The sequence below is a fragment of the Dipteris shenzhenensis genome, chromosome 20 (genome assembly GCF_047967505.1).
Source record: "Dipteris shenzhenensis isolate YYH24624 ecotype China chromosome 20, Dip_SZ_1.0, whole genome shotgun sequence".
In the NCBI taxonomy this organism is placed as follows: Eukaryota; Viridiplantae; Streptophyta; class Polypodiopsida; order Gleicheniales; family Dipteridaceae; genus Dipteris; species Dipteris shenzhenensis.
In genome coordinates, this window is record NC_141615.1 from 18,514,231 (window position 1) to 18,528,712 (window position 14,482).

Here is a 14,482-nt window from a genome sequence, read left to right on the forward strand (position 1 = left end):
AACTTGTGTGGGTCTCTGTTTCTCTCTCTCCCTCTTCCATTCTTGCTTCCGTTGAGAGCACTCTCAACTGGTATCATAGCTCGGGTGATCTAGCTGAGCGTGCGTGAATGCTTGAAGCTCGGTAGCTCTGTGGGAAGAAGGAGAAGCTCTGTGGGAAGCTTTGTGGGTGGCTTTACTTGCATCCGAGTGTGCAGAGACCTTGGAGGAACCTTTGGAAAAGTCACTTTGGCTTTGCGAAGTGGTTTTGAGAGCTTGTTAAGAGATTTCAAAGAAAAAGTCGTTTTTTGAGCTTTTCCCTATTCCATTCGATGACAGAGACTCCGTATTGACTTGTAGAGGCAACTATTGCTTGCTTTTGGTATCCAAATTACTTCAAGAGCTTGGAAACACCTTCATTCTTGAATCTGGGATCATTTCATTGGATTTCTAACTCACTGTCTCAGTTTTTGCGTTTTTTGCCCGGGTGTTGGAACTCAAGTTTGGAGCAACCATTTGCAAATCTGTCAGTTCCGGTGGACTCAAGAAGTCCTAAAACCTCTATGTTGCTCATCATTCGCGCACTCCGGTGGAGTTTACAAACAGCTCTGTCTCCAAAAACGTTTTTCAGTCCGTGTGTTGGACCCAGTGATTGAGACCACGGTTTCCAAAACCGTCTACCCCATTGCGTTCCGGAGGCCCAAAAACCCCTACCCAGTTCTTGTGCGATTCGGTGGAGGATTTTCAGAGTTATAGATCTCTGTATATTTGATTTCGTCTCTCTGTTATGCATTTTTCATTCTAAGGTTTTGAAATCTTAGATTTATGCTACATGGCAGTGGATAAGTATTGACTCCCATTTCTCACTCATCGGTTGGGATTTTGGAGTTCTGGCAGAAGAGAGATATTTGTAGATTTTCTTGCTGATTCGGATTATGCAATGGCGCCCATGTTTTGAGGCATCTCAAGCTCTATTTTCAGTAGCGGTCATTACTGTGGAACTATGATTTCTTGAGCATACCTTATGTAGATCACTCTGGTTGCAGTTTGAGTAGTGTGCGCTCATTTGTGGTATGCATTGGGTTGCAGTGGATGATTTATAGGCCATTTGGATGCATTGCGGTCCTTATTGGATGCGTTGATAGGCCCAAATTGCCTTGTGGGATGCTATTTTTTATGGACGCTTTGCACATGGATGCTATTTTATGTTGAGGGACAGCTTTGACACATTGCAGGTGATGCACTGATAGTGCTATGCTCTCTTGGATGAGATATTATTGATGCATATGCCAGTGGACAGCGTTTATGTTTGAGTCATTTAGCACTTATTGGCATTTTGGATTGCCATTGTAGTTGGCATTTTCTTTTGGGCTAGATTTGCTCATATGGATGCATAGTATATGCACATGAGTCAGATGCATCTTTTGATGCTTTGAGCTTTGAGTTTTTTGGTGATATTTCAGTCTATTGTGGCATACACATTTGGGTGCACCTAGTATTTGGTGTGATTCTCTCTTGTAGGTACTAGCATTTGGGATTTTGTTTCATTTACATCATGGCATTCTCTTCCATGTCTGAAAAGGAGTTTTTCAGCATTAAAAGGTTTGATGGGACAAACTTTTCTTTGTGGAAAGAACAAATAAGGGATGTGGATATTGAAAAGAAGGAGATTAAACCCTTGGCAGGGATTGAAGCTAAGCCTGCAAATATGTTTGAAGATGATTGGAATGAGTTGGATGCATTAGCAAAGTCTACTATTAGACTTCATCTTGCAGAGTCAGTTTATTTCATAGTAGTAAATGAGCAAACTATGGAAGATTTGTGGAAGAAACTGTGTGCCACTTATGAGAAGGAAACTGCCTCTAATAAAATTTACCTCATGGAGAGGTTGTTTGAGCTGCAGATGAAGGAAGGGGTCTCCATTGCTTCTCACTTGAATGAATTCAATATTATTTTCAGCCAGCTTCAGGCTCAAAAAATGAATTTTGATGCGGAGACTAAGGCAATATTTCTCTTATGTTCATTGCCATCCTCATGGGATACCTTCCGTACAGCTGTCAGTAACTCTGCACCTGGTGGAGTACTGAAATTTGATGATGTTGTGGGTAGCTTGTTGGCCGAGGAGATTAGACGGAAGTCTATGGATGGCAACAAGCAGGATGCAGCCTTAAATGTGCAAAGGGGTAGATCACAGTTCAGGGGGAAGTCCCAAGAAAGAGGAAAGTCTCGTAGCAAATCCAGGGCACGGAACATTGAGTGTTACCATTGTGGCAAGAAGGGCCATATGAAACAGGATTGCTACAAGCTGGAAAGAGAGCAAAAGGATAAGAAAAAGAATGCAAATGGGGGTGCAAATCAAAAGGAAGAGAGTCCAAGGGAGGACAAAGGAAAAGTGAAGATCGAGGAGATCAATGCAGTCACACATGATAGTGACAATGACGTTCTCTTCATGTCTAGTTTATCTACAGAGTTGCTTACCACTTTAGATGATGCATATTCCCAAGATTGGATTTTGGATTCTGGTGCTTCATTCCATGTTACTCCCCATAGGGAATGGTTCTCCACTTATGATAGTGGAAAGACAGGTTGTGTGCATCTTGGAAATGACTATGCATGTGACATAGTGGGAGCAGGTGACATAAAGTTTTCTTTTGCAAATGGGTCTGCATTTGTTTTGAAACATGTGAGACATGTGCCTAAGCTGACCAAGAGTCTTCTTTCAGTGGGTCAGCTAGATGATGCTGGTTTTCACACCACTTTTGGCTTTCAGAGTTGGAAAATTCAGAAGGGCTCTATGCTTTTGGCTAGGGGTGCCAAGTGTGGGACTTTGTATCCCTTACATGTATCAGGGGTATTTGATCATGTTGTTGCAATAACCGAGCAACCAAGCACTTCTTTGTGGCATTGCAGGTTGGGGCACATGAGCCAGAATGGAATGAAACTCTTATGCCATTTGGGTTATGTACCGCATTTGAGTTTCTCTGATTTTGAATTTTGTGAGCATTGTCTCTATGGGAAGCAGACTAAATCAGCCCATAAAATAAGGGGGAAGAAAGAGTTTGAAATGCTTGATTTGGTGCATTCAGACGTATGTGGTCCCATGCCTACACGGTCATTAGGCGGGGCTGAATACTATGTGACATTCATTGATGATGCAACTAGGAAAGTGTGGGCTTATGCTATAGCTCGGAAGAGTGATGTGTTCTAGGTATTTCAGAAATGGCTGGCCTTGGTTGAGAATCAGTCAGGTAGAACGCTTAAATGACTGACAATGGTGGAGAGTATCTCTCTCATGATTTTCAGCATTTCCGTGATACACATGGGATTAAGAGGGAGCTCACATCCCCTCGTACTCTAGAGCAAAATCCAGTTGCAGAAAAGATGAACCATACCATTCAAGAAAGGTTGCAATGCATGCTTTCCAATGCAAGTCTTTCTGGTGGTTTTTGAGCTGAGGCAATGAAGACTACAGTGCATGTGATCAATAGATCACCTAATAAGAGTTTGGATGGTGGTTGAAGAGGCATGGAGTGGCAAGAAGCCCTCTTACTCTCATTTGCACATATTTGGGTGTGAGGCATATGTACATGTGCCAAAAGAGCTTCGAAAAAAAGTGTCACTATATAGCGACACTTATACCCTAAGTGTCACTATATAGCGACACTTGTATGCTAAATGTGTCGCTATATACTTATACCCTAGAAGTGTTGGATAGGCTGAAAGGAAAGCAAAGAGTGAACACAAACTCAGAATACTTGCATTACTTACATTATGGAATGAAGAAGAGTGAGGTCCTTAAGTAGGCACCTCATACATGCTCACTGACATCACTGATGATTTCAGAGCTCCACAATCATCTCCTCAATTTGCTCCTAGATTCTCTCAATCATCCTATGTGGCTCTCCACCACCTAACTGTGCTTATGGGCACCTAACTGTGCCTCTAGCACTCACACATAGAAACCAAGGTGTGCCTGAGGCATACACCTTGAGATATCCCAACAAACCCTCCCTCAAGGGAATGCCTCAGGCTATGTCAAGGATACATCTAGTCTCATAGTTTCTCATGCCATCTCATGGTGGTCAAGGATTAATCTATGGCTAGGTTCTCATGCTAGCAAGGTTTCCCTTGGGTGTAAGGTAAACAAAAAGGGATACAAAAATACCTTCCAATGGTTATCTCCCCTGCATGTACATGCTAGGAGGTACCATGGAGCAAAACATACACATGGCCTACATCATAAGGTGACCAGAGGTGTTTACAAAACACACAAAAACACAATAGTTTATTTCATTCATTTTGGAGGACTATCCAGGCTGAGTACCTTGACATAAAAAGAGAGATCTGGAGCATACATAGAGATGATTTAAAATGCATAATCTTCATGGGATGCCTCATCTTGTGGAGGCAGAATATCCATGTCAAGGCAAGGTCTTACCACATGGGCAGTGTCTAGTGCCTTATAAGATGGTACTATGATAGAACAAGTGGATCTGAAAATCATATCCTTCAAGAGAATAATTATCTTGTCATCTCCATAGTTGTGTAGAGAAGCATATCTTAGGTATTTGACCTTCATCTTTTTCTTGTACTTGGAGTCAAATAAAAGTGCCATGAGAGGGTAGATCTCTGGCTTTGTAGTTTCTTCCTTTTTGGCAACCATTGTTTTGGCAATCTTCAACAAGGAAGTCAAGTTGACATTTTCATCCTTTGTAGCATAACAAGACATTGCTTTATGTTTTGGCTTTTCACATATTTTGCATAAGCAAGCCATGAGAGGGTCTAACCCAGGTATTGGGCAGTGTCTTCTCTCTTACAGGGCTTAGAATAACAACTGAAATGCTTCAAAATATAAGCATTTAATGTAGCAAAGTCTTGTGACCAAATTTCAAACAATGATGCTTCTTCTTACATGCTTCATAGAGGTGGCTAAAATGAATACTTTCCAATCAAAACCAGGTCTAGCAATTCAAAACAAAACTGAAGCCACACTTGTACTAAAGTTATTGAAAGTTTCAAAAAAACCAGAAATGCTAGAGTAGCATTTTATGTAGCATCATCTTCAAAAACTTGTCCAAAACTGTCAAAACCAAAAGGCTGAATTTGGAGGGCTTGTATTTCACTCTTCAAAGCAAGGAAAAGAGGGCTTTCTGAAGCAAAAGAAAGCTCATATACCAGAGAGGGTCCAGCATAGAGGTTGGACGAAATGGTGCACACTTTTGCCCGAGGGAGTTGCTACAGGCTGAACCTAAGTTTTGACGATTTCTCCCTCGTTACTAAACCAAATGAGCTGAAAAATGGCTCAAAATCTTTGTCTTGAGGTCTCCCATCTACTCCTAAGAGGGCTCAGGCAATGGCGGAGCAGGCAGGGAGTATTGAGCAATAGAAGAAATGGCAAAAAATGCATTTTTTGGGGAATGGCAGCCAACACAGACGTTTTTTCTTCAATTGTTTGCAGGTGGAAGTTTGCCCATACTAGAGGAGTTTCCAGCTCAGAGGGTTTGGGCAATGGTCGTTTGTAGGTGGAGAACCAAGCTCTCAAAGATTTTGGGAAGAAAGAGGAAAATGGAGAAGAAGAAGATGATGATGTGGCAGAAATGGGCTCAAGGGGGATCAAAGGGATTTGATACCATGTTGGATAGGCTGAAAGGAAAGCAAAGAGTGGACACAAACTCAGAATACTTGCATTACTTACATTATGGAATGAAGAAGAGTGAGGTCCTTAAGTAGGCACCTCATACATGCTCACTGACATCACTGATGATTTCAGAGCTCCACAATCATCTCCTCAATCTGCTCCTAGATTCTCTCAATCATCCTATGTGGCTCTCCACCACCTAATTGTGCTTATGGGCACCTAACTGTGCCTCTAGCACTCACACATAGAAACCAAGGTGTGCCTGAGGCATACACCTTGAGATATCCCAACAAGAAGCGCCAATATATAGTGACGATTTAGGGCACTTGATCTAAGAAGAGAGGTAAGGAACTCATGGGTGGCTATTTTTTGGATCTTAATGGATTTCTTTGCATTTTGTGTTGCGATTTTGGAGGTGTGCAAATAAAAGGGACAAGTGGAAGCTTGTCAGATGATGCACCAATGCTCGGGAGCACATAGTGGCTTACGGAGAGGTTGTATTGTCATTGCACTCATTGCAAGCGAGAAGTACGACATCAATGCTGTATTGTCATGTGCCACTTGAGGATGTATGGGGAGGAGCCCAAACTAGCACCCATTGTTGGTGGTGCACGTGGTGATGGATCATCGAAAAGTCAATGCTATTTGAGTTCGTGATTAATATTGCATGCATACATGACACGAAATCTTGAGATAAGATCTTATATTTACACGAAACCTTGAGATAGGATGAGCAGGGTAGCGAGGGTGGTGTGTGTATACCTTCACACTTTCAGAAGGAGTATAGTCTCCCGAATGTGCCAGATGATGAGACGAGGGTATGGTGGACATTATGGATTTTTTTGTTAGGGGCAATGCACGTGATGTCTGAGTCTGAGGCCGTTTACATGGTACCTTTAATAGAGGAGTTACAAATCTTATGGACAGGAGTGCGGATCTTTGATATTTCTAGAGCTTCTAGACATACCAATGACATTTTTGTGTGGAACACATTGATTGAAAGAGAGTCACGTATGATTGTGGAGTCATGGCTAAGTTTACACAAAATAGGGGAAAGCATCACTATATAGCGACGGTTTAGGGCACTTGATCTAAGAAGAGAGGGAAGGAGCTCATGGGTGGTTATTTTTTGGATCTTAATGGATTTCCTTGCATTTTTGTGTTGTGATTTTAGAGGTATGCCAATGGAAGGGAGTGGAAGCTTGTCAGATGATGCGCCAATGCTCCAGAGCGTAGAGTGGCTTACGGAGAGGTTGTATTGTCATTGCACTCATTACAAGCGAGAAGTACAACATCAACATCATATTATCATGCGCCACTTGAGGATGTATGGGGAGGAGCCAAAACTAGTACCCACCGTTGGTGGTGCACGTGGTGATGGATCATCGAAAAGTCAATGCTATTGAAGTTTGTGATTAATATTGCATCCGTACATGGCATGAAATCTTGAGACAAGATCTTATATTTACATGAAACCTTGAGACAGGATGAGTAGGGTGGCAAGGGTGGTGTGTATACCTTCACACTTTGACAAGGAGTATAGTCTCTCAGATGTGCCAGATGATGACAAGGGTATGGTGGACATGATGGATTCTATTTTTAGGGGCAATGCACGTGATGTCTGAGTCTAAGGCCATGTACATGGTACCTTTGATTGAGGAGTTACAGATCTTATGGACAGGAGTGCGGGTCTTTGATATTTCCAAAGCTCTTGGACATACCAATGACATTTTTGTGTGAAACACATAGATTGAAAGAGAGTCACGTATGATTGTGGAGTCATGGCTAACTTCACACAAGCTAGCTGAGCAAGTGCTCCGGATACCAATCTTCTCTCCTCGCAGTTGGATTATTGTGGGACCATATGCAAAATCTATGAATTTGATTTCAGGCGATTTAGTATTTTCATTCTTGATGTAAAACGGTTTAAAACTATTTACGACGGCGGGCTTTGTTCTTCCCGAGCATTGTGTGAGCAAGTGCATACTAATGATTTACTTAATCAATTGGTACATGTACTTAAGCATAGTTTCACATAATTGATGGCATTTGGCACCCATCTTCAATATAGGTGGTTTTTCATTTGGATTGTTCTAATCCAAGATGGTGGTACGTGATCCAAGTTGCACCATGAAGTAAGCAAATTTTTGAAGATAGAGATGTGGATATGGAGATCCCACTACAATGCCGGATCCAATTGATCTAGATGGACTTAGTGAAGAAGATGAAGATCACAATATGAGCCAAGAGGAAGATGTGCATAATGACATCATATGGGAGGAAGATGGAGATCACGATATTGAGGAAGAAGATGACGACGATCAAGAATCACCCGAGTTTATTAAAGAAGATGATCAAGTCTATGGTGAATATACGATGCCAGAGTACGATGATGATATGGGAGATCAACTCGGTATAGAGTGGGAGATAGACTTGTTTGGTGCACTAGACTTGGCTCACGATGAAGCTGTTGATGTAAATGCTCTTCATGGATTTTTTTCATCTCAAACATGGACATGAATATATGAGCTTCAAACTTGATGTACATGCTCTTGTACTTTTATTCTTTCAAAGGATCAAACATGTATGAAAAGAAATTTTTTGTCATTGGGTGAAACTATCTTTAAAGGTCGGTATGGGAAAAAACACTCTCTATAAAACATCGCTATATAACGACCTTATACAAGTCTGGCAAGTGTCGCTATATAGCGACACTTCTATAAACGTCACTATATAGTGACGTTTATAAAAGTGTTGCTATATAGTGACATTTTTTAAGCCCACTTTGCATACTGATGATTAGCGCCCCATGCATGCTATTTAAACATCGGTGCTTAACCATCGGAATAAGGCCTGTGTGTAGTAGTGCTTGTATGAAGTTAGCCATGATTGCACAATCATAAGTGACTCTCCTTGAGTCTATGCATTTCACATGGAAATGTTGTCCATCTGACCATAATGCACTGTAATTTTTGTACTACAAAAGAACATGATTAAAACAAAGAGAATGCTTTTTGTAGCATTTGTGAACATAAATACCCAAATTAACTAGAAATTTAAGAAACCTACATGTGGCATACATCTAACTGCAAGCTCCCTCTCTCTTTGGTTACGTCTTCTCCATCATCTTTAGGTTTACAAAGAGCTTCTTGTAGCCAATCACATGACATGTGTCCAGGGAGAAGAGAAAGATCCCTTGGATATGGGTGCCTTTGTCTACACATGAACTCTAAATCTCACCCTCTCATTTATTTGTTCTACTTTGGCCTCTTCATATCTCTCAATCCATTTGTGCATCTTGGGACTATTGAGGATACAAGACTTTTTGAATTTCCCCCATTGCTCTTTTATCATCTTTGTTTCTATCCCTTTACCTTGGGGAACCTTGGCAACCACAAGATCATCATCCTTGATGTTCCAAGCATGTGGCTCGCTATTTGATCAAGTCGCGGGGTTCACCTCTAAAACAATTTAGTGTACCACGTGCATTCAAAAGGAGGGGTATTTTAATCCAAGTTTTTGGAAAAATTTAATAGAGTTAAATAATTTGTTAAAAAAATTTGCTTAGTTCATAAGTAAAGATGAGTATTTTTATTGTGGGAGAAATTTTAGCTGAGGGGTTTTTTAAATACCCTTTGAATGCATGTGATATATAGAGTTTCTTAGTAGTGCACCCCTTGAGTTGATTACCTATATCATCATTGTCTATTGTATGTCAACCTACGACTTGATCCTTTAGTTTACCCCCTAATTCTCCCTCTTCATCCCAAATGTCATAATCTCTTTCTTCCATCATTACAATATTATTATTTCCACCTTCTTCTTGGCCCATATCATCCTCTTCATGTGCTTCCCTAGATCCATCAGCATTAGTTGGATCTATTGGCAGCATCTCCGTGTCCGCATCCTATCTTTAAAAATCTATTTGCTTGAAGGAGCAACTTGGGCAATGTAACACCATCTTGGGTCAAAACGATTTGGATGATAGACCACCTATGTTCAAGATGCAAATTAAATTCCATCAATTATATTAATCTATTCTTTATGAACATCTACTAATAATTCTTTCGTAGTGGATTTTAATCAATTCATTTGTATGTACCTTTTCACAATGCCCGCCAAGAAGAACAAAAGTAAATGGTTCATCACTCTAGGGTCTGGTGGAGTCAATGGCAAAGAAAGAATTGTTTTCTCTCCCGACTATAGCATTGGGACCATTGTAGATAGTCTTAGACCATTTCACATGAAGAATAAAAATATGCTACTGATTGTGATTATTTTTCCATTGACGAGGCTTCCTATCTTTGGCCCTCTCATTTTTATAGTGGCATTTTGTACATTCTATGTTAAGTTCACCATGAATATATAAGGTTTTTGTATTTTTAATCTTTCAAATGGCCAAACTTGTAGCAAAAAAATATTTTTGGTCTTCTTGGAATTGAAGCTATGTAATTCCGTCAGTATGGAATTTTTTTACCAAAGTTGATATAAACAATGGTGTGGGAGTCGTTATTATTTTTTGTATAGCCGTCAATATATACCGATGACAATATCAATGGCTCGGAAGATTTCGCTTAGAAAATGCTCGTCCCCCCACACAATTGTTTACATCGACAACTAAATTGCCCACCAATTGTATCATTGATTTTCATGCTTGTGCCTGCAAAGCATCCCCCATGTTGTCGTGTTCAATATCTAATTCCTTTAGTGGATATGGATGTTGCTCTATAGGAATGTTATTTTCTTTACTCATATCTTATTGATTTGGTGGATCCGATTGCCTCTCTTTCAGATTAATAATTGCTTCTCACATATGTGCTTGTGGTAGTTTCCTCTAGTGAAGTTTTTTCAGATGTGTCATAATTGACTAACTTTGAAATAGCCAAAAATCCTCTTACTAGAATATACTCTCTATGACTTATGGTTTGGTATACATCAAACTTATTTTTATTTTCTAATATGTAGCGACTCATCTTCATTGAATAGTATGCAAACTTTTTAGTTTTTGATTCACCCACTACAACAATAGTTTACTACATTTGGCTCTTTCACTTTTGCATCTATAATCTCGTTACCTATTTTGGAAAATAAACATGCAAACATATTAGATTGATCAACATTGTGAATCAACATTTGTTTTTTAGGGAATGGATCCAATGTGGTATCTTGGATAGCAACCCCTTTCCTCTTATGTTTTGATTGCTAGGTTTGGTTTAAACATAGGAGCCTTTAAATTAATATCACCTAGTTCTAAATCATTTTCATAACAATTGAACTCTATTCTACAATATAGTTATCTCATCTTTATGATAGGTTTCCAAAGGTTTGGTGTGGCTTCCTACAATCTTGCTTTTAAGCTTTTTGCCACATCTCCTACATATAGGTACTCAAGTTTCTCTACATTTCTAAAAGCTCCTTAATACTATTATTATTCCATCTATGTCTAATCTTTCATCATCTACCATATTATGGATATCAGCCCCACTAAACTTAGTGCATCCATCCTCTCTTACAAAATTATATTGTTGAATAGCCACTCTGCAATTTGTTGAGTTACCTCATCTATTTGTTAATTCTCCCTTTTGCATCTCTAGTTTCAACATGTATGTATGTCTACTATCATGGAAGCTCGTTATTCCAACTGATCTACATTACCTTAACATTATCTTCATCTTATTATTTTTATAACTCTACCTGCTAAAGCACGAGGGGTTAGCTATAGAAACAAATCCACCATCATGTGTGTTAAAGGGTGAATTATTTCTCAATGACCCCCCCAAGGATGTATATTAGGATCATAAGTGACCTTGGCCATTTATTCTTGAAGCACAAGGTTCGGAGGTTTGTCATAGAGTTTGCCTCTTTGATCTTCTTGCTAGAATCAGTCAAGGTTTTCTCAGAGGCATTGGGCCAAGTAGAATAAGGAAACAAAAATGGGTAGTGCACTCTTTTGGAAAGAACATAGATGCCATTGTTTATAATGTGAGAAAGCTATGAACCGCTCATTGTAGAATTGGAGTACAATATAATTATGAACGGATGTTATCTTTGCACATTTGAATTACAACCATTAAGTGAGTCATGTTATGATGCAAACCTGCATATGAAGAAGCTCATGCTTGTCGCCAAGACTTCATATCAACTATAGGACCTTGTCTCACTGCACGTACTATATAAATGTGTGTTACATTCATGGACCATTGATAAAGTGGAAGAAAAATATAACTATCCAACAATGATAATTTAGACAACATGCATATCATCACTGTGAACGCCATGCTTGTCATCTTTAAGAGTTACCGTACATATCACCTATAGGATCTTGTCTCGAGGGATTCACTAGGTGAAGCATTCATCCAATACATTCATGGACCATTGATAAAAGAGGAAGCAAATCTTAACATCCAACAATGGTACTTTAGATAGCTTATTGTCCAACTCAAATTCGGCATAGTCTCATGAGCAGGGATGTTTCTATCGAAGCTATGCTTATATATGAATATAAAATCTTGGCGAAAGTTTTCCAACTCATTTTTTTAGTTTCACAATTATGGTATAATGTAGTACTTTTTTATATATTTTATTTTAAAATTTGAATGAATAAGTGCAAATCCTGACGAAACTTTAATTTTTTTGGCATAAAAGTTTCAAATCCTAGCGAATGTTACAAAAATTTACTTTTATTAAAGCATACAAAATTTCAAGGCCAATATAAAAGTTTAGCTCCTTAAGGAAACTAACTTTAAAAAATCACCCATGCTCACGAGCATTCATAGAGTGATAGAATTACAAATATATGGACTTTTGGGAAAGTATGTATTTAAAGTTGAATGGTGAAAATCCAACATCTAGTCGTTGTGTAGGCCTATATTGTTTAAATGTAATACTTCATTTATCATGGATACATATCATATGTGTGACTTGTTTTCCTTGGCTCACAATGTTAATTTGGTTGATTTTATTAAATATGTGAATACATAAGGGGCATTAAATTTTACTCATGTATACAGAAGGGACATTTATCATGGATAGATATTAAATGTTTGATGATATAATAAATATCTCATGATAGGATTGTGATAATTATATTATTCTGAGATTATTCTTGTATTCAATCACTTTATTTCATAGCTTTAAATGTATTCAAAATCTATCCTCTCGTATGTCTCTCACATTACGGTCTTGCATCTTTTACTTCACTCAATCGACAACTCACCTCTATAAATTTATTTAATTGATTTCACTTTATTTAAAGTATAACTTATTATTTATAATAAATATCTCATGATGAGAATCTAATAATTATATGATTTGTGTGTTCCATCACTTTATTTTATAGATTTCAATGTACTCAAAATCTATCGTCTCACATGTCTCGCATTACGGTCTTGCATTTGCAAGTCTAACTTATTATATACAGTAAATATCTCATGATGAGAATCTAATAGTTATATCATTCTGGTGTTCCATCACTTTATTTTATAGATTTCAATGTACTCAAAATCCATCGCCTCACATGTCTCGCATTACGGTCTTGCATTTGTTACTTCACTCAATCTAGTAGTCTAGCGTTCTCCAACCATCATGTTAGTGACATCTGAGCCTCTCGCAAATCTTTATTCCAAATATTTCATCTCACATTTTGAGTCTGAAGTTCTATAAATCCCTCTAGTCATTCGTTTTCTACATGTTGCCCGCAGCCTTATAGCTAAACACTTCTTTCACTTTGCTCTCATTACCTTCCTCCTCTCCTCAAGATTACTCCTTCCATCTTGCCCGCAGCCTTATAGCCAAACACTTCTTCCACTTTGCTCTCATTACCTTCCTCCTCTGCTCAAGCTTACTCCTTCCATCTGACCCGCAGTCTTACTCCGGAACTTGAGTCTACTTCTATTATCATTCTTGCACTCATCTCATAGCCTTGCTCTCAAATTCTTCTTCCATCTCGCCTTACTCCTTCACTATCTCTTGTTCCTATGGTCCATATTCTCGTAGCTTAAAGCTTCATGGATCTCTTTGAAGTCATCAATTCCGTGGAGGAAGCCATTAGCACCAACAAAAATTGGATCGCCCAGAACGAGCAAACAAAGAGCAGAGAAAGTGACAGCGAGCTCCGTTAACCCACGAAAAGGACGAGTTTGCTGCTCAAAAGCACCTAGAGAAGGAGGAGAGAGGGAAAATAAGTACATCTACTAGTGAAATAGATAGATTACTCGCATATCAGAGAGAGCTCACAGACTATCTAAGTGAGGTTACTTTGCGTGTGGCTCGTTATGAGAGATTTCCACCCCAGGAAGCGCAAGCCATACGGAATCAAGAAAGTGTTATACAAGATAAAATTTATAATTCCTTAGTTCTGTTCTATAGTTTTAACTACACCGACCATATTGAGATGGTCTTAGCTCTTGAATGGTTTGAATCTAGGATATCAATTGCAAATATCAATGCCTACTAGTGAGAGGTTTATTGTAACTTTTGGTGTCTGTTAACACCATTATAAATATTGTGAGAGTTTGCTTAATATTGTAACTTTTGAAGGTGTTCGTTAACACACCATTGTAAATATTACGAGAGTTTTCAAATGTTGAATCTTATCTTTTGGTGTAACTTATCTGTGTCACATTAAATTTTATCATTTTGAATTCATCTCCTTTAAAAATCTCTAAAAAATTGCTTGTTTTTATTTTCATCTGTGCTTTGAAAAGTGGGTTTTTTCTTAAATTGGATCCAAAAACTAGTTTAAAAGTGTATGTAAAAATGAATTTATACACTGACAAGTCCAAAATTAATGAATTAAGTGTTAATTACAACCATTAAGTGAGTCATGTTATGTCACAAACATGCATATGAAGTTCACAATAGTCGCTA